This window comes from Lathyrus oleraceus, chromosome 7 (assembly GCF_024323335.1).
Source record: "Lathyrus oleraceus cultivar Zhongwan6 chromosome 7, CAAS_Psat_ZW6_1.0, whole genome shotgun sequence".
NCBI lineage: Eukaryota > Viridiplantae > Streptophyta > Magnoliopsida > Fabales > Fabaceae > Lathyrus > Lathyrus oleraceus.
Window position 1 is genome coordinate 378,864,925 of NC_066585.1, and position 19,031 is coordinate 378,883,955.

Genomic DNA, 19,031 nt, shown 5'->3' on the forward strand with positions numbered 1-19,031 from the left:
AATTCTCAGGATTATCCTTTGGAATGAGAGGATTAGAGGTTTGGGATAAAGCTGGCGCGAATGTGTGTGAAATTCTGAGCAGAAGGGGCTCTATTTATAGCCAATGCAATTATTATTTGCACATTTGAAGTGAACTTCTAAAATTAGCAATGTGTGATGCATGAGTGCATGGGCATGTACAGGCCTATGAATTCACTCCATCTGATCCCTAATTAAGTGTAAGCAAGGCTGAAGTCATGTTGGAATGCTAGGCAATTGTGCATGGATGTTTGAAGTTCAATCTTGCCAAATGATGATGCAATGTTCAAGCCATGTGCAGCCTATTCAATTCTTGTCCAAAATCGACGAATTTGAAATTTTTAGAAAGGTAAGATCAAGAGAAACAACTTTCATGTTCAACACTTTTTCATTTGGAGCTTGTATCATGATGAATTTTGAGGTGGAAGTTTGGAAATTTTAACATATCACAAATTTTTCTAAGTGTCAAGCCATATGTCTCAATATTCCACCTTGCGTAACTTTTTTTGTGAGCTTCAATGTCTTCATCAACGTTGTAGCTCTCTCAAAGACCTTCACAATGGTCACCAATTTCATGTCATTTGGATTTCAAATGATATAGTTATGAATTTTTGAAGTTTGGAAAAACCACTTGATCAATGGTATAGGTCAAAAGTGACCTATAATGTATCCTCATATAACATGCTCATAAAAGTTGAATTAGCTCTCACTCCAAAGATCCAAGTTGAAGTAGACATCTTGAATTTTATTGTGAAACTTGGAAATATTTCATATCATGAAAATTGAGCAAGTTATGACCTTAGGAAGTTGACTTTTCAAATTAGGGTTTAGACAAAATGACCTATAATGTTTCAACATAGAAAATGATTTTCCAAGAAAAACTAGCTCTAGGTCTCAACATGAAAGTGGTTTAGAATGCCATTTAGAGTAAGTTTTCTCTTGGAATCATTTTAATATGGTGAAAATTGTAGGAGATAGGGTCTAGGGAGACCCAATTTTGATTAGATGAATTCATCTGGCCAACCACCACCAACCAACTTGCTAACCTTCAATTCCTTTGACTTTCTAGGCTCATTATAGATCATATATGCACAATATGATGAAATTTGAAGTGTCCCTTGATAAATTTTATCAATTGGTGAGATAGCTTATTGGAGAAGTTATTCAAGATACCCAGTCAAACTAGGGTTTCCAAGGCAAATCACCCTCAAACTCTTGAAGAAAACTTGATCAATATAACATGTAGAGGTCATTGGGACTCATATATGATAATTGTAACCATTCTTGTATCAATTCATGGTTGTGCTCTTTGTCATGAGGGTCTCAAGACCTATATATGAACTTGATAGATCAATGGAGATCATGCCCTACCTACAAAAGAGTTAGGAAAACGCAAAGACATGTTTTTGGTATTTTGGTTAGTAAAATGAAAAAATACAAGTATGATACAATCAAAAAGTGCTTGGTGATCTCTCCCAAAACAAACCCAATGAAGGAGGGGTAAGGAGGATGCCAAGGTATGATCCCAATGCTAATGCTTATGATGAAATGCATGAGGGATCTTAGGGTCAAAATTGGGGTCTTACAGCTGCCCCTATTTAAGGACATTCTAACTGAGGAGGCTAAGGTTAAAATCTTTATGTCGACTCAATATATTGTGCTTAAATAATAACTTATAGAAACAAATTTTGGTCCCTAAGAGACCTCATGATGCATATGATATGAATGCAAAAGTAAATTCTTTGTGGGGAAATATTGCCACAAAGGAAAAGAAATCGGAGGGACCGAAAGTCCGCAAGAGTAAAATGCATTTCCATAAGGAAAACTCACTGGGGAGATCGAGACTCTAGGAGGGGAAAAGGAGTTATGCGTAGGCCAGGCTACGACTTAAAACTACTGGGGGACTCGAGGGATTCCATACAAACATGGAAAAGACTCAGTCGGGGAACTAACAACATCTACAAGGGATACGAGTAAGTCAGGATAAAACCGAAATACTTGAATCATGCAGGGAAAAAGGATTTCACTAAGGAAATATGCACTCAACTCGACTGGGGAAGATAAACTTCAACGCAGGAGGAGCAGAAATCTATTATCTATTACCTATTATCGGGTAGGGAGATAATAAAGATCTGACAGAGAGATCATCCGTCACCGATTAGGATGAACATATCAAGGATGACTCGCTGGGAAACAACAGAAGGGAATATTCATTACCAGTTATTGGGTAAGAACAGCCTTACTGGGGAGAACTGCAGAAAGTAGGATTTAAAACTACCAGTTACTGGGCAAAAGACCAAGGGTGAGAATTCGTCATCGGTTAGGATGAACATATCAAGGATAAACTCAACAAGGAAGAAAATCTGTCATCGGTTAGGATAAACATATCAAGGATAGACTTTCCTGGGATTGTCAAGGAGGATACCCGTCATCGGTTACGATGAACATATCAAGGATAAACCAACTGAACAAAAAGTAGGAATTACATCTATCCAATGCTAGATAGAATACCATCAAAGAGAAAATCCGCCACCAGTTAGGATGAACATATCAAGGATAGACTCTGTGAGGAGGTAAAATAGGAATTACATCTATCAATTACTAGATAGAATACCAAGAGAGAGAATCCATCACTAGTTAAAGTGAACATATCAAGGATCAACTCTGCAGAGGGAACAAAAGCAGGATTTACAACTACCTGTTACTGGGTAGAAGACCGCAAAGAGAAGAAAACCCGTCATCGGTTAGGATGAACATATCAAGGATTAACTCTCTGGGAAACCAGAATATGGATTACAACTACCTTTTTACTGGGTAGAATACCATAAAGAGAATATCCGTCATCGACTAGGATGAACATATCAAGGATAGACTCAAGCAGGGGAGAGAAAGATACCCGTCACCGGTTAGGGTGAACATATCAAGGATATACTTCATGGGGAATCAAATCCACTGGGGACTCTACTGCTGGGGATACAAACAAAGGGTGCTTTTGCCGGGTATTAGGCAAGAAGTAACAAACTGCAAGCTAAGAAGAATATTACCAGTTACTGGGTAATAAACTCTTAGGGGACTCAAAGTATCTATCTAGGTAGGAGCTAGAAAGAAACAGTCAAACAAGACTTAACCCAATGAGGACATAACTCAAGGGGAGTGGTTCCATCCAGATAAACAACTTGGGAGGAAACTGAAGTAATAATCATCCACAAGGAAACAACTCAGTGGGGAAAAGGAGAAAGGTTAAAGTCTTTCTACTTAAGGGGATGACACTCTACAATTGAAGGAGGAAAGACACCAAAAATTGTACAGGGATAAAGTACCGCCATACAGGGAATGAGAATCTCAAACAAACAATTTAATCAGATATGCGAATATGCAAATATGAATGTATATGTATATGATGATTATGCTGACAAGAACGACCACAAAGGATACGAAGGTGTCGCAGAGAAATTGAATCATCGGTACAATCCTCGGCCAATCCACAAAGTATGGAGACAACTGCCAGAGAACAGAGAGATCAACAATCCAAAAAGGCTAAACCCTAACCAATGAAGGAGGAGATCTATTGAGGAAAGAGAAAATATCACCGAGCCTGTGGGGAATTTTAGGTCAATATCATTAAAATGGGAGACAACCCTACAGGGAAAATAAACTGCTCAGGAACCAGGAGGAAACTCTGACTGGGGAGAAAATCGAATGGAGATTGGCGAGGAAACCAATGGGATCTACTGGGGAGATCAAACATCTCATTTGACGAAGACCAACACTGCTGAAGGAGCACAAACTCCGCTAGGGAAGGCAGGAACTCTGGCGAGGGAAAATAAGCCGCAAGGCACCTGAATCAACCATCTCAGCTGGGGAAACGGAATGAAGCTCTATTGGGAAATCAAAAACTCCGCCGAGGAATTGAATAAACACCATCGTCTAGAGATACCCGAAGTGTTAACTTCTTGGGGAACCTCTGATGTTTCGCACTCAAGGACTTGTTATCCATCGGAATGCTGTTGATATTACTTTTAATTACTTTGGAAAATTCTGGCTTTATATGTTTTTAAGAAAATAGATTTTGATTAAAAATTTTAATTTTCAAAAATGATCATAATAAAATTTAAACTATTGGCTGAAATAAATAAGAGTAGAAACAATTGGATAAAAGCTCAACTTTATTTGATAGAATGGTAGTTTGTAAATGACAAGACTCCATAGATTTTTACAAAGTTGAAAGTGGTAATTTTCATGGAAAGGGGTTACATTGAATACAAATGATCCTTAATCCTTCTACCAACTCTTGATATCCACTGTGCTCTCAACCACTGCCTGGGTGATGAATTGATGTCAACCCTTGTGCTCAATCAAGTCTTCAAAACACTGAAAATCAGCAGAATGCAGTTACTTGCCATAATCCCTAATTTTTGCAGAAGTTGCCCCAAGGTGGGGTACTCAACTTATCGGGAAATTCTTTCTGTTTTATGTCTCTAATTTTTTCCTGGATCGCCCTTTCGGGTTTTCAATCCACCGAGACGCTCATTTTTGCCTAAGCCGCCCTTTCGGGTTTTCAACTTAGCGAGCTATTCTTTTCTTTTTTTAGGCGAAGTATTTCTTGACTGCATCTGCGTTCACGGGACGAGTGAACTCTTCACCATCCATAGTTGTAAGGATCAAAGCACCGCCTAAAAAGGATCTCTTAACAACATATGAGCCTTCATAATTAAGAGTCTATTTTCCCCTAGAATCTGGTCTGAACGATGAAATCTTCTTGAGCACGAGGTCACCTTCTCTGAACACATGAGGTCTGACCTTCTTATCAAAAGCTTTCTTCATCCTTTGCTGATATAACTGACCATGACACATGGCAGTCAATCTCTTCTCTTCAATCAAATTCAACTGATCAAACCTGGTATGACACCATTCAGCTTCAGTCAACTTGGCTTCCATAAGCAAACGCAATGAAGGAATCTCAACCTCTACGGCGAGCACTGCTTCCATACCATACACAAGAGATAAGGGGGTTGCCCCTGTTGAAGTGCCGACAGATGTACGATACCCATGTAAAGCAAATGGGAGCATCTCATGCCAATCCTTGTGCATGACAACCATATTCTGAATAATCTTCTTAATGTTCGTGTTTGCAGCTTCAACAACTCCATTCATCTTGGGTCTGTACGGAGAAGAATTATGATGTGCAATCTTAAAGTCTTTACAAACAGCTTCCACCATGTTGTTATTCAAGTTTGATCCATTATCAGTAATGATCTTACTTGGCACACCATAACGGCATATAATCTGATTCTTGATAAACCTTACAATAACTTGCTTGGTTACATTTGCATACGATGCCGCTTCAACCCATTTTGTGAAGTAGTCAATTGCCACCAAAATGAAACGATGTCCATTCGAAGCTTTGGGTTCAATCATCCCAATTATATCAATTCCCCACATAGAGAAAGGCCATTGGGAAGAGATAACATTTAATAATGTCGAAGGAACATGAATCTTATCAGCATAAATTTGACACTTGTGGCACTTCTTCACAAATTTGCAACAGTCAGATTCCATTGTCAACCAATAGTAACCTGCTCGCAACATTTTCTTCACCATTGCATGTCCATTGGAATGAGTACCAAAGGATCCTTTATGCACTTCAGTCATCAACAAGTCTGCTTCGTGTCTATCCACGCAACTGAGCAAGACCATGTCAAAGTTTCCGTTTTACAGTATATCACCATTCAAGTAGAAATTGTCGTCTAATCTTCTCAAAGTCTTCTTATCTTTCAAAAATGCCCCAAGTGGGTAAATCTGACTTTGGAGGAAACTTTTGAGTCGTAATACCACAGCTTCTCGTCTTTAATCTCTTCAACAGCAAACACATGAGCTGGCCTATCAAGACGCATCACGGTCAAATTAGGAACTTCATTCCAATATTTTACTACAATCATTGATGCCAACGTTGCGAGAGCATCTGCCATATGGTTTTCATCTCGAGGGATATGATGAAACTCAACCTTTGTAAAGAAAGTTGAAATCCTCCCCGCATAATCTCTATATGGTATCAAACCGGGTTGACTTGTCTCCCATTCTCCTTTGATTTGATTCACAACCAAAGCTGAACCACCGAAGACATCCAAATACTTGATTCTGAGATTCATGGCCTCTTCAAGCCCCATAATGCAAGCTTCATATTCTGCCAAGTTATTTGTACACTTGAAAGTCAATCTAGCTGTAAATGGTAGATGCGTGCCTTGAGGAGTAATAATCACTGCCCCAATTCCATTTCCATATTGATTAACAACTCCATCAAATACCATGCCCCAACGGGAACCAGGTTCTGGCCCTTCTTCAATCAATGGTTCATCACAATCTTTCATTTTCAAGTACAAAATCTCTTCATCAGGAAAGTCATATTGTACTGACTGGTAATCTTCAATTGGTTGGTGAGCCAAATCGTCATCCAAGATACTACCTTTGATTGCTTTCTGAGATCGGTATTCAATATCATACTCTGATAGCAACATCTGCCAACGGGCAATCCTCCCAGTTATAGCAGGCTTCTCAAATATATACTTGATTGGATCCATTTTGGATATCAACCAAGTGGTATGATTCAACATAAACTGATGCAGACGCTTAGCAGCCCAAGCCAATGCGCAACAAGTTTCTCAAGCATAGAGTACCGAGTCTCACTGTCGGTGAACTTCTTACTGAGGTAGTAGATCGCAAATTCTTTCTTTCCAGTCTCATCTTGCTGACCAAGAACACAACCCATACTATCTTCGAGCATAGTCAAATACATGATCAATGGTCTTCCTTCAACAGTTGGAGACAAAATCAGAGGCTCAAGCAAGTATTTCTTGATATTGTCAAAAGCTTTTTGGCAATCTTCGGTCCAATCACAAGACTGATCTCTCTGAAGAAGCTTGAATATAGGCGCACATGTGGCAGTCATGTGGGAAATGAATCTGGAAATATAATTCAAGCGGCCAAGAAAACCTCTGACTTGTTTCTCAGTTTTGGGCGCAGGCATATCTTGTATTGCTTTGACCTCGGCAGGATCAACTTCAATACCCTTCTCGCTGACAATAAAGCCCAACAACTTACCAGAACGAACACCAAAAGTACACTTATTGGGATTCAAGCGGAGTTTGTATTTTCTCAAACTTTGGAATAGCTTCAATAAATGCTCTACATGTTCCTCTTTATCAATCGATTTAGCAATCATGTCGTCGACATAAACTTCAATCTCTTTATGCATCATATCATGAAAAAGAGTAGTCATTGCTCTCTGGTATGTTGCACCAGCATTCTTCAAACCGAAAGGCATCACTGTATAACAGAATGTTCCCCAAGGTGTAATGAATGTGGTCTTCTCCATATGTTCGGGTGCCATCTTGATCTGATTATATCCGGAAAATCCATCCATAAACGAAAAGAGTTTGAATTTAGCAGTATTATCTACCAACATATCAATGTGTGGTAAATGGAAATCATCTTTTGGACTGGCTTTATTCAAATCTCTATAGTGAACACACATGCGTACTTTTCCATCTTTCTTTGGCACTGGCACAATATTGGCCACCCATTGCGGATATTCAGCGGTTACAAGGAAACTGGCATCAATCTTCTTTTGCACTTCCTCTTTGATTTTCACAGCCATATCAGGATGCATTCTTCTCAACTTCTGCTTGATTGGCGGGCATTCTGGCTTCAACGACAATCTATGCTCCACAATCTCAGAATCCAACCCAGGCATGTCTTGATAGGACCAAGCAAACACATCTGAATATTCTCGAAGAAGATCGATCAACCCCTTCTTGACTTCTAGACATAGTCGAGACCCAATCTTGACTTCCTTCACATCATCCTCGGAACCCAAATTGACTAACTCGACTTGCTCTTCGAACGGCTGAATGGTCTTTTCATCTTGCTCAAGAAGATGAGATAATTCATCACTCACTTCTACATCATTTTCCTCCTCGTCCTCAAACACAGGGAATTCAAAATTTGGAGAAAGAGAAGGATCATTGTATTCAATGGGGTTAGAAACCAAGTTGCATAATGATTTGATATTTTGATTTTAGAGAAGTGAATTTGTGACCAAATATTATGCAAATGGACAATTATATTGTTTATTTATGTTTTTTGTGATTACCATTTTCAGAATAAAGCAAAAAGTAAAAATAAAACATCATAGATGTGGATGAATAGAATTAATTTTATTAATGATCAATTTTGAAATTCCCAAACAATGTTCACTTCTCCCTTAGGCATAGGAGAAGGATTTTAAAAACATATAAAAGCAATTACTTAGATATATGCAAAATAACAGGAATATCAACAGCAGTCCAATTGTTGCAAGCCTTTCCATGCGTCACAAAATTGGTGCAGTCTTCCTCTTCGTCATCCTTTAGCACAACAACTAAGTGTTGTTCATTGCCATGAATGAACCCTCCGCTACGGAAGCTAAGTTGCATATATTCAGATCTTGCAATTGGTGAACCTTTATGGAACCCAAAGTTGGTTCTTCCTTTGTTGTCGGAGACCACTACCATGCGCCCCCACTGATCAACAGTACCTTCTGCAACAATTTTTTGAGCACCTTTCAATGAGGACATAAGTGCCCCAACCCTCTTCTCAGCAACAATAGATAAGGCCTGGAACAGAGTTCCAACCTCATCCTCAGATTTCACATAAGAGAAAGATGACAAATGGCTAACCAACAATGCTTTCTCTCCTCCAACAATCACTAGCTTGCCATTCTTGACAAATTTGAGCTTCTGGTGTACAGTGGAAGTAACAGCTCCTGCCTCATGGATCCATGGCCTTCCCAACAAGCAACTCTAGGCCGGGTGGATATCCATTACTTGAGAAGTAATTTGAAAATCACTCGGACCTATCTTGACTGGAAGGTCCACTTCACCGATTACCATCTTGCGTGAACCATCAAAAGCTTTGACGATTACACCGTTATACCTCATAGGCGCTCCTTGGTAAGATAACTTTGACAAAGTTGACTTCGGAAGCACATTTAGTGATGAACCGGTGTCAACAAGCACATTTGACAAAGCATCCTCTTTGCAATTCATCGAGATGTGTAAAACCAGATTATGATTTATTCCCTCCTCATGGAGTTCTTCATCACAAAAGCTGAGATTATTGCAAGAAGTGATGTTAGCCACAATATGATCAAATTAATCCACTATAACATCGTGTTCTATAAAAGCTTGCTCTAGAACTCTCTGTAGTGCTTCTCTGTGTGCTTCAGAATTCATGAGCAGAGACAACACTGAAATCTTTGAGGGGGTTTGGAGCAGCTGCTCTACCACATTAAACTCGCTTCTCTTAATTAACTGGAGTACCTCATCATCATCATTGGGTTTCAAGTTGCTGGATTCACCAGAGTTATCTTTTGGACAGCCAACTGGGTCTACATTATGCACTTCCACTTTCTTACTCACAACTGCTTCTTCTTTATCCTTTGGGAACACCGACCCAAACACTCGACCACTACGGGTCACCTTAGTAACATCAGCAATGCTCACCACTGAACTAGTCGTAGGTAAACGACCTCTTGACCATCCTTCATCATTGTAGCATTATACTGATACGACACATCTTTATCAAATGAATACGAAACTGGGCTCGTTAACCGTATTACCAACGGCGATACTGATCTTTGACTGTTGCTGTTACTAGAGTCATACTGAATCACCAACTTCTCAGGCTGCTTGAAAACAGGCACTATGACATTAACATCGTCATCTACATGACGGGATTGAACAATTTGGATCATGCCTTCATCCATCAGACGATGGATGTCCCTTTTCACAATTTCACAACCCCTCGGGTTAACACTACAAATAGCACAAGCATCATGGTCATGCTCACATTCACTTACCAAACAAACATCCTTATGCATCTGCACCAAGGATCTTCGGATAAACCGCACTTCAAAAACTTTGAATTCTCCAGGATAATCATCCACCATATTCACAGAATAGTTCCCATGAGCGGGCAACAGGTTCGCTTTCACATTCGGCGCACGGTCCTCGAAGGACACCATACCACTCTTCATCAATTTCTGAACCTCATACTTCAACGGATAACAATTTTCAATGTCATGTCCGGGTGCTCCTTGATGAAAAGCACAACGGAGCTCAGGGTTATACCACTAAGGAAGTGGTTCTGGAATCTATGGCAGGTTTCTTGGTTGAATTAAGTTCTTGAGAACTAAGGACTGATACAACTCTGCATATGACATAAGTATCGGGTCAAAAGAGACCTTCTTCCTCTCAAAGTTTTGTTGATGATGATTATTGTTGGTATGGTTGTTGTTGTTGTAGGTGTTCGTTCATTGTTGCGGTTGTTGTTGTTGACGTTGGTGTTCTTGAACTGGTGTTGCTTGTTGATTAGAAAATACCGGGGTAACGGAAGATACTTGATGATGATGATGTTGACAGGATGTTGGATTCTTTTTTATCTGAGGCCTCCTCTTCCTCCCACTGCTTATTGCATTCGTCTCATTGTCCTTCTTCTTGCTGAAATTACTACCATACCTCTTGCTTGTTGATGCCTCATCTCTTGACAAACGTCCCTCTCGGACTCCTTCCTAAAGCCTCATCCCCATGTTTACCATTTCGGTAAAGTCACTGGGGGAACTAGCAATCATTCGTTCATAGTAAAATGAACTCAAAATGAGAAATGTGTCTTCATCAAAGTTGTAGCTATCTCAAAGACCTTCACAATAGTCACAAATTTCATGTTATTTAGATTTGAAATGATAGAGTTATACATTTTTGAAGTTTGGAAAAATCACTTGATCAGTGGTATAGGTCAAAAGTGACCTATAATGTACCCTCATATAACATGCTCATAAAAGTTGAATTAGATCTCACTCCAAACATCAAAGTTAAAGTAGACATATTGAATTTGATTGTGAAACTTGTAAATATTTAATATCATAAAAATTGAGCAAGTTATGGCCTTGGGAAGTTGACTTTCAAATTAGGGTTTAGCCAAAATGACCTATAATGTTTCAACATAGAAAATGATTTTCCAAGCAAAACTAGCTCTAGGTTTAAACATGAAAGTTGTTTGGAGTGTCATTTAGAGTATGTTTTCTCTTGGAATAATTTTCATATTATGAAAATTGTAGGAGATAGAGTCTAGGGAGACCCAATTTTGATTAGATGAATTCATCTGGCCAACCACCACCAACCAACTTGCTAACCTTGAATTCCTTTGACTTTATAGGATCATGATAGATCATATATGCATAAGATGATTAAATTTGAAGTGTCCCTTGAGAAATTTGATCAATTGGTGAGATAGCTTGTTGGGGAAGTTATTCAAGATACCCAGTTAAACTACGATTTCCAAGGCAAATCACCCTCAAACTCTTGAAGAAAACTTGATAAATATAACATTTAGATATCATTGGGACTCATATATGATACTTGTAACCATTCTTGTACCAATTCATGGTTTGCTCTTTGTCATGAGGGTCTCAAACCCTAGATATGAGTTGGATAGATCAATGGAGATCATGCCTTACCTTCAAAAGAGTTAGGCAAATGCAAAGACATATTTTTGGTATTTTGGTTAGTACAATGATAAAATACAAGTATGATACAATCACAAAGTTCTTGGTTATCTCTCCCAAAACAAACCCAATGAAGGAGGGGTAAGGAGGATGCCAAGGTATGATCCCAATGCTAATGCTTATGATGAATTGCATGAGGGATCTTAGGGTCAAAATTGGGGTCTTACACTGCTCCACAATCTTCTTCCAAGTACAGGAAGGCTCAGGCATGCTAGAGGAATATAGACCAGCTAGCTCTCTCTGTCTCTTCACTGCTCGATCTTCAAGAATCTCAATAAGCACATCCTTGTGTTTCGACTCAAGCTGCAACTTTTCATGCTTTCGGCTCTGTAAGACCCCAATTTTGTCCCTAAGATCCCTCATGGCATCATATCATATCATTGCATAGCCTCAAGGATCATTGTGCACCTTGCTTCCTTCCCTATGGGTGGATTACCCTTTTTCAGTGGTTCTTGATCACCAATCATTGCTTGCATTTATATGTCATTGCTTTTCTTTTAATCACTAACCAAAAGTACAAAAATATGTCATCTAACCTTTGTCTTGCAGATGAAGCAATAACAGGTCAAAGCAGTTAAAGGCATTCATTGAGCAATACATGGTGGTCATTCTTGAGATTTGGACCCCACAATCATTCACAAGAGTTCACATGAGTTATGATGTCATTTTGAAACAAAATCCCAAGTGGTAGAGGCTTGAATTTCATCAGAACATTCTCAAGTCATCTGAAGACCTAGAAAGTCAACTGCCAAGTCAACTGTGGATTTGGAGGTGGGAAGTGATTGGAAATACTTCATTCATGTTCAAACAAGTCTCATTTGACATTTCAAACACTCACATTGAAGAATTTGAGGTCCAGTCAAAAATTTCCCAAAATAGAAAGTGACCTATAATTTGAATTTTTCAAAAATGGAAAGATTTTGGACCAAGTTCAACTCAAAATTACATCATCAAAAATGCTTCAAATGAAATTTTTTTGAACATGAAAGTTGTAGATATTTCTCTCCCATTTCCAAAATGTCCAAGATCATGGATTTCTAATGTGTGGTTGAGGAGATATGATCAAATCATGGCAAAGTGTGTTTGAAAATTCAAATGGGCATAACTTTTGAACCAAGGCTCCAATTTTGGTGGTTCTTTTGGCATTTTGTTCATCATGACATGCACTTTCCAAACATCTCATTACATGGCTTGAATTTCCCTTGCATGATCATGTGCTCATTCATGAAGTTTTGTGAAGGAAATTTCATAAAATCAATTTGGATGATTATATGCATAAAATACCAATCCATAAATATGCATGGGCCTTGTTTAAGAGGTTTTGGGTCAGATTTGAGCAATGTTCACGCATGCATGAAGTGCATGAGGTGAAAATACCATTTTGCACATACACCTCATAAGTTGCTAATCCCAATTGCATTTGGCTTAAACAGGTTTTCAGCATCATTAGTAGGACCTATATATTGTTAATCATAACTGCTTTCATCATTAACAAGAGTTTTCAGATCTAGATTCAAAAATCATCCAAAATTTTCTCTCAAAATATTTTCCAAATTCTTCACACAAAAGCTATTTCTTTTGATGGATTCATGCTCAGGAAGCATTGTTGAGCAAGATTGGACGTGAATTCGAAGCAAATCGTGTCAGTTTGGACCATACTCAAAGCTTGAAGCATCCATGGAGTTTGCAAAATCTGCTAGATTCACGTGCGTTTGAGATTCATTCCTTCCATCAATCATCTATACAAGCATCATAGAGGAGATTTGAGGCCTTGCTGAGCTTGATAGCACACGATTCAAGTTTGTTGTTCTTCAAGAGGTCAGGATTCGATCTCAATAATTCTTGAATTCATTAAGATATTCATGTAGATCTCGTGCTATAGAGAATGCTGGTGAAAAAATGAAGTGAAACGGCGCGTTATTGATGAAGTTATGCATGTTTAAAGTTTTGATGTCATTTAAGTTTTTCTTCGATTTGGATTTGTTATGATGAATTATGTTAAAATGATTGTTGATCTTTGATGTGCATGGAATAAGGAATCGAATGGTGTAATTGATTTTGATTTCTGGAATGTTTTTGTTTGTTCTGGAAATTTGCCTTTGAAGTTCATCTTCATCTTCATGAGGAAGATGAAGATCATCACGTTTCCAGTTTTTGCTACGAGTTTGCCATGGATTTGCTACGAAATTCATGATTTGCTACGAATTCTGGGATTTGTTTCCAGCGCTAGGGTTTTAGGCTGAAACGCTGTCGTTTAGCTGGCGCGCTCAAATTCCAATTTGCGCCAGGTTCGATCCTGGCCGAGCGAGATTTTCAAATTGCCATGCTATTTTTACCTTTCCCTCCATATTTGGCCATGCTATTCATGTTTTGAACTTCAATTTTTCATGAACTTAGAAAAATCATAACAAATTGAAAATTGATCCAATTTCATCCCAATTTTTTGCAAAATGTTCCTTATTCTGTCTAGTTTTTTTTAGCATGAATTGGGAAGTTATGCTTGGCTGAAAAAATAATTTGTTCTAGGTTGATTGATCACATGTACATTTATGACATTGCTTGATTCAAACTATCATGAAATGCTTGTTTCTTATCCAATGAACCTGAAATTTTGCATGCTAATTCTAGACACATTGCTGGACATTTTGGTTTTGGTTTGGTATTTTTCCTTTGATTCATTTCTGTTTTATGTTTGTGCTAACTTGGTGTGACAATTTGTGTCACACATTTGAATGTCCAACTTGTACCATTTAATTTCCATGCCAAATGATCTCTGATTCTTCTGATTTTTTGTATGTGGATCATGTTAGATGTCTTGAATGTGCATGATTTTTTCCAGATTTATTTGAATCATTTCTGTTTTGATTTGAATTTTTCATTCATGATGATCACATATGAGCTTTGAAATTGCCTTGAACTTCTTTTGCTCATGAATGCATTTTGTGATTGATTTTGATGTGAGCCTTTTTAGGATATGTCAACATGTGTTTGAAGTTACTTTGTGTTGAATTTCAGCCCCTGTTTTGAATTTTTTCTCCATCTTTGACCCTAGGCTTTGACCTAGTGGTTTGTTGCTTACATTTGAGTTTTGATTTCAGGTTAAAGCATCCAAGTTCCATAGTTGATGATGCTTCATCATGTGAATATTAATGTTTGCTTTTGATTGCTAACACTTGTGTGTTTTCTAGGTTGATGCTAACTCATTTGAGTTTGCCTTATGGCTTACACATTTTGTACATTGGGATTGTCTGTTGCTTATTGACTGTTGTCTGTTTGTCTGAGCATTGTACTGATTTGTTTAGTGTTTCCACAGGTACCTAAGTTGCTTTAAGTTCATTTGAACTTTGCTTTGCTTGGTTGCTTAACCACTTAGGTATAATCCCTAATCTTCATGTAGTCTGGAAGACCTGCCATGTTACTTTGGCAGGCACTTGTCTGAAGCCCTCCTTAAGAGGCAATGTTTGTACTTGTTTAATTTTGTGCCAAGCAGGTAAAGCCCTCTTATGAGGCAATTGGCAGATAAAAGAGATGTGTAATCCATCTCCTGCTACTCAGTGTGTCATTCACTTTGCTCACACCATGTGTTGATGCATTGGGAATAAGAACCCAAGATCTTATAGAGTCAATCATTTGTGGAGAAGAGTTCCTACTTTCTGAACTCCCACACCTTCCATTGATCAAAGCTCTCCCTGACCAGGGATAAGAGCTATGAGGCACACCCCTCATCTCCATTTCATCTGCTTCACCCTAACTCTTAATGTTAGGGTTAAGAGCTCAAAATACCCCATCCCAGTTGGCTGTAAAGCTTAACCTTGCTTGAGCCCAATTGATTGTGTATAGAGTGTGCTAATTGACTTGATTGTTTGCTTACTTGATTCATCTGTACATGTTTGCTTGAGTGTGCCTTTGTGCATTTATCATCATTACTTGTATATCATTTCATGATCATTGTTCATCACTTTAAAACATTTTGTTTTATCCATGGAGGAGGCAAGCATAAGTCCACTGATTTGGCAGTTGTTTTCCTGTGATATGGTAGGAGACTAGTATAAGTCCATTGATTGGCATCTGGTATCCTTGTTTCTTTGCTTTGTGAGACTAGTATAAGTCCATTGATTGGCATCTGGTATCCTTGTTTCTTTGCTTTGTGAGACTAGTATAAGTCCATTGATTGGCATCTGGTATCATTGTTTTCTTTGCTTTGTGAGACTAGTATAAGTCCATTGATTGGCATCTGGTATCATTGTTTTCTTTGCTTTGTAAGACTAGTATAAGTCCATTGATTGGCATCTGGTATCATTGTTTTCTTTGCTTTGTGAGACTAGTATAAGTCCATTGATTGGCATCTGGTATCCATGTTTCTCTTTGTTTTAGGAGATTGGAATAAGTCCATTGATTGGCATCCGGTATCCATTTACCTTGTTCTATTTGCTTATTTCTTTGAGTTGCCTATTCCAAAGGAATCACTTGAATCATCTACATATGATCTCAAGAGGTGAATTTCTAAGAAGTTTTACTTCCTCATCCTCCCACCTTTTGTTGCTCTAAACCTCCATTTGCATGTTAACCCAAAACCTGAAAACTATTGTGCAAACATTTTCATCTGTTCTTCAAATTAGAAACCTAGGCCTTAAGCCTTAGATTTTCAAACTTCATTTTCACAATACTTCTTCTGAATTGAATTCTAATCATACTTTGATTTCATTTTTTTTGTGAACACTCCAAACCGATTAATTTCACTCACTCAATTGTTTTTGTGGCCCAAGTCCACTTCTTAATCAAGTTTTCATACATTAGCCGTAGATCTCAATTATCTTAGTGGTTGATGTTAATCTCACCTCTTGTCCTTAGTGATCGAACCGTAAGACTTCCATACTGAAAACAGGGTTAACCCCTCTAGTATGTCGAAGCTATTCTCACATGGTGGACCTGTTGTTTGTATAAGGTTGAGTTTTCTCCCGTGGATAATGAAAGACCTTAGGGCTTTTGTTTAAAATCAATCAATTCACCTTTTGAAATCTTTTAGCCGAACTACGGCGTTTTGATCCTTACCTTCCATGGAAAGGTACGTAGGCAACGGGTTCATCCGTTCAAACACAAAAACAATAAAAAATTGCATATTCTTTCTCTCATCCCTTCAATCCATGTTTGCACAATAAATATTTCATAAACAAATAACATGTCATATAACAAGTTGTGAAAAGGGCTCCCTAGGAGTACCTAGGACGTTTTGGGTGCCTAACACCTTCCCATTGCGTAATTAACCCCTTACCCAGATCTCTGACCTTTTCATTAGTTTTCTATGTGTAAAACTTCTTAGGCTTTTGTTCGCTTTTTAGCCATTCCTTTGGATAAATAAAAGTGCGGTGGCGACTCTACCTTTGTATGCTTTGCTTTTGATTTAATCAATAGATCATAAAGTGACGAATACATCGCTACAGAAAAGTGGTGACTCTGCTGGGGACAACACAATTTTCCTTGGTGGTTTTGCCTACTTTTCACCCTTGTTGTATGATATTTGTTTATTTGTTATATGACATATTTTTGTACAATTTGGGATTACTGTATTGATTGTAATGATTGAATTGCTTGATATACAATTGCTTGTTTGCTTGGGGATCTCTGTGAGATGAGTTCTATACCCGAACTCGAGTGCACCTTAGGATAGGAGAATGGCATAGTCTTGTCGACTTGTGTGGAGTATTCCTTAGCAAGTTGACTTGCGAGCCCATTCACTTGGTGGAGGTCATGTTGGATTAATAATGTCACACAAGTTATTTGTGGTTACGCATTATTCTTTCAATCATGTGCCTTAGAAGCCAATGACCTTAGTTTACCAAGCCCATCTTGGCCTATTTTTAGGACGTAGTACGGAGGTCGTTCAGATGTAAGATCTGATGCGATTGTTACGCGATACTACACTCATAAGAGTCTCTCTTGAGAATGTTTTTGGAATACGAGTATTCGTTCCTCCGATAATATTCGAAAGATGGGATGATGACTATGGGAACCTCTTGTAGAACATGTTCGGCAGGTTTAAACCATAGTACACATCCTTTGGGTGGTTCTTAACCGAGACTCCATGCTCGTGACTCTCAACAAACCCGTGATTCGTGGTTGAGTCGTTCAAACATCCTTAATATCAATGGAACTTGGGTGTCGATAAGGTGAAAACCATAATCCACCAAAATGGATGATTGATATTAAGGATGATTGAGCCGGTTCATGTATCATTAATATCAACGGAACTTGGGTGTCGATAAGGTGAAAACCATAATCCACCAAAATGGATGATTGATATTAAGGATGCTATGAGCTTTCCCGTGGACTTTGTCTAGTGTGATTTGCTTGATCCTTGAGTGTGATTGTTGCATTCATACATTCATGCATTCATCTGCATTCATGTCATCATAAAAATCAGAAAGTTTTCAAGGAACTTAAAGGGTTTATTTGCAAAATTTTCAAACATGGAAAGACCAAAGAGGCATACAAAGAAGTACAGCTTTCGACAGCCTGATCTGAAAGAGTTAAGGAATCTGACATCTTATGTATTAGATCCCTTGGGTTTCAAAGCTCGTTATGGGAAGCTTTTGCCTCTGTTGACTACTCAGGTTGATGAAGGGTTGATGAGTACTTTGGCGCAGTTCTATGATCCTCTGTATCGCTGCTTCTCTTTTCCGGACTTTCAGCTGTTGCCTACGCTCGAGGAGTATGCTCACCTTGTGGGTATTCCTATTCTGGATCAGGTGCTGCTCAGTGGCTCAGAGAGTATTCCGACTTCTCGAGAGATCGCAGACTTGTTGCACATAGATGAATCCCTGATTGGTGCGCATATGACCACCAAAGGTGGAATTCAGGGTCTTCCTTCTAATTTCCTCGTCGCTCAAGCTACGGTTTATGGGAAGGCCATGAGTGAGGATGCCTTTGAGGCCATATTCGTGTTGCTCATCTATGGATTGGTATTGTTCCCCAACATCGACAAATTTGTGGATGTGAACGCCATTAGGATATTTTCTGTTCTTAATCCCGTTCCTACTCTGTTGGGTGATACCTATTTCTCTTTGCATCTGAGGAATGCAAAGGGTGGAGGAGCTAATGTGTGCTGTTTGCCTCTGTTGTATAAGTGGTTTATTTCTCACTTACCGCAGACGGTTGCTTTCAAGGAGAACAAGGGATGTCTACGGTGGTCTACGAGACTTATGTCTCTCACTAATGATGATATCTCTTGGTATGATCGCGTGTATGATACAGTTCAGATCATTGATTATTATGGTGAATTCCCTAATGTGCCTTTTCTTGGTACATGCGGTGGGATCAGCTACAACCCTATCTTAGCACGTCGTCAGCTTGGGTTCCCCCTAAAGGATAAACCTCATAACATTCTGTTAGAAGGTGTGTTCTTTCAGGAGGGTAA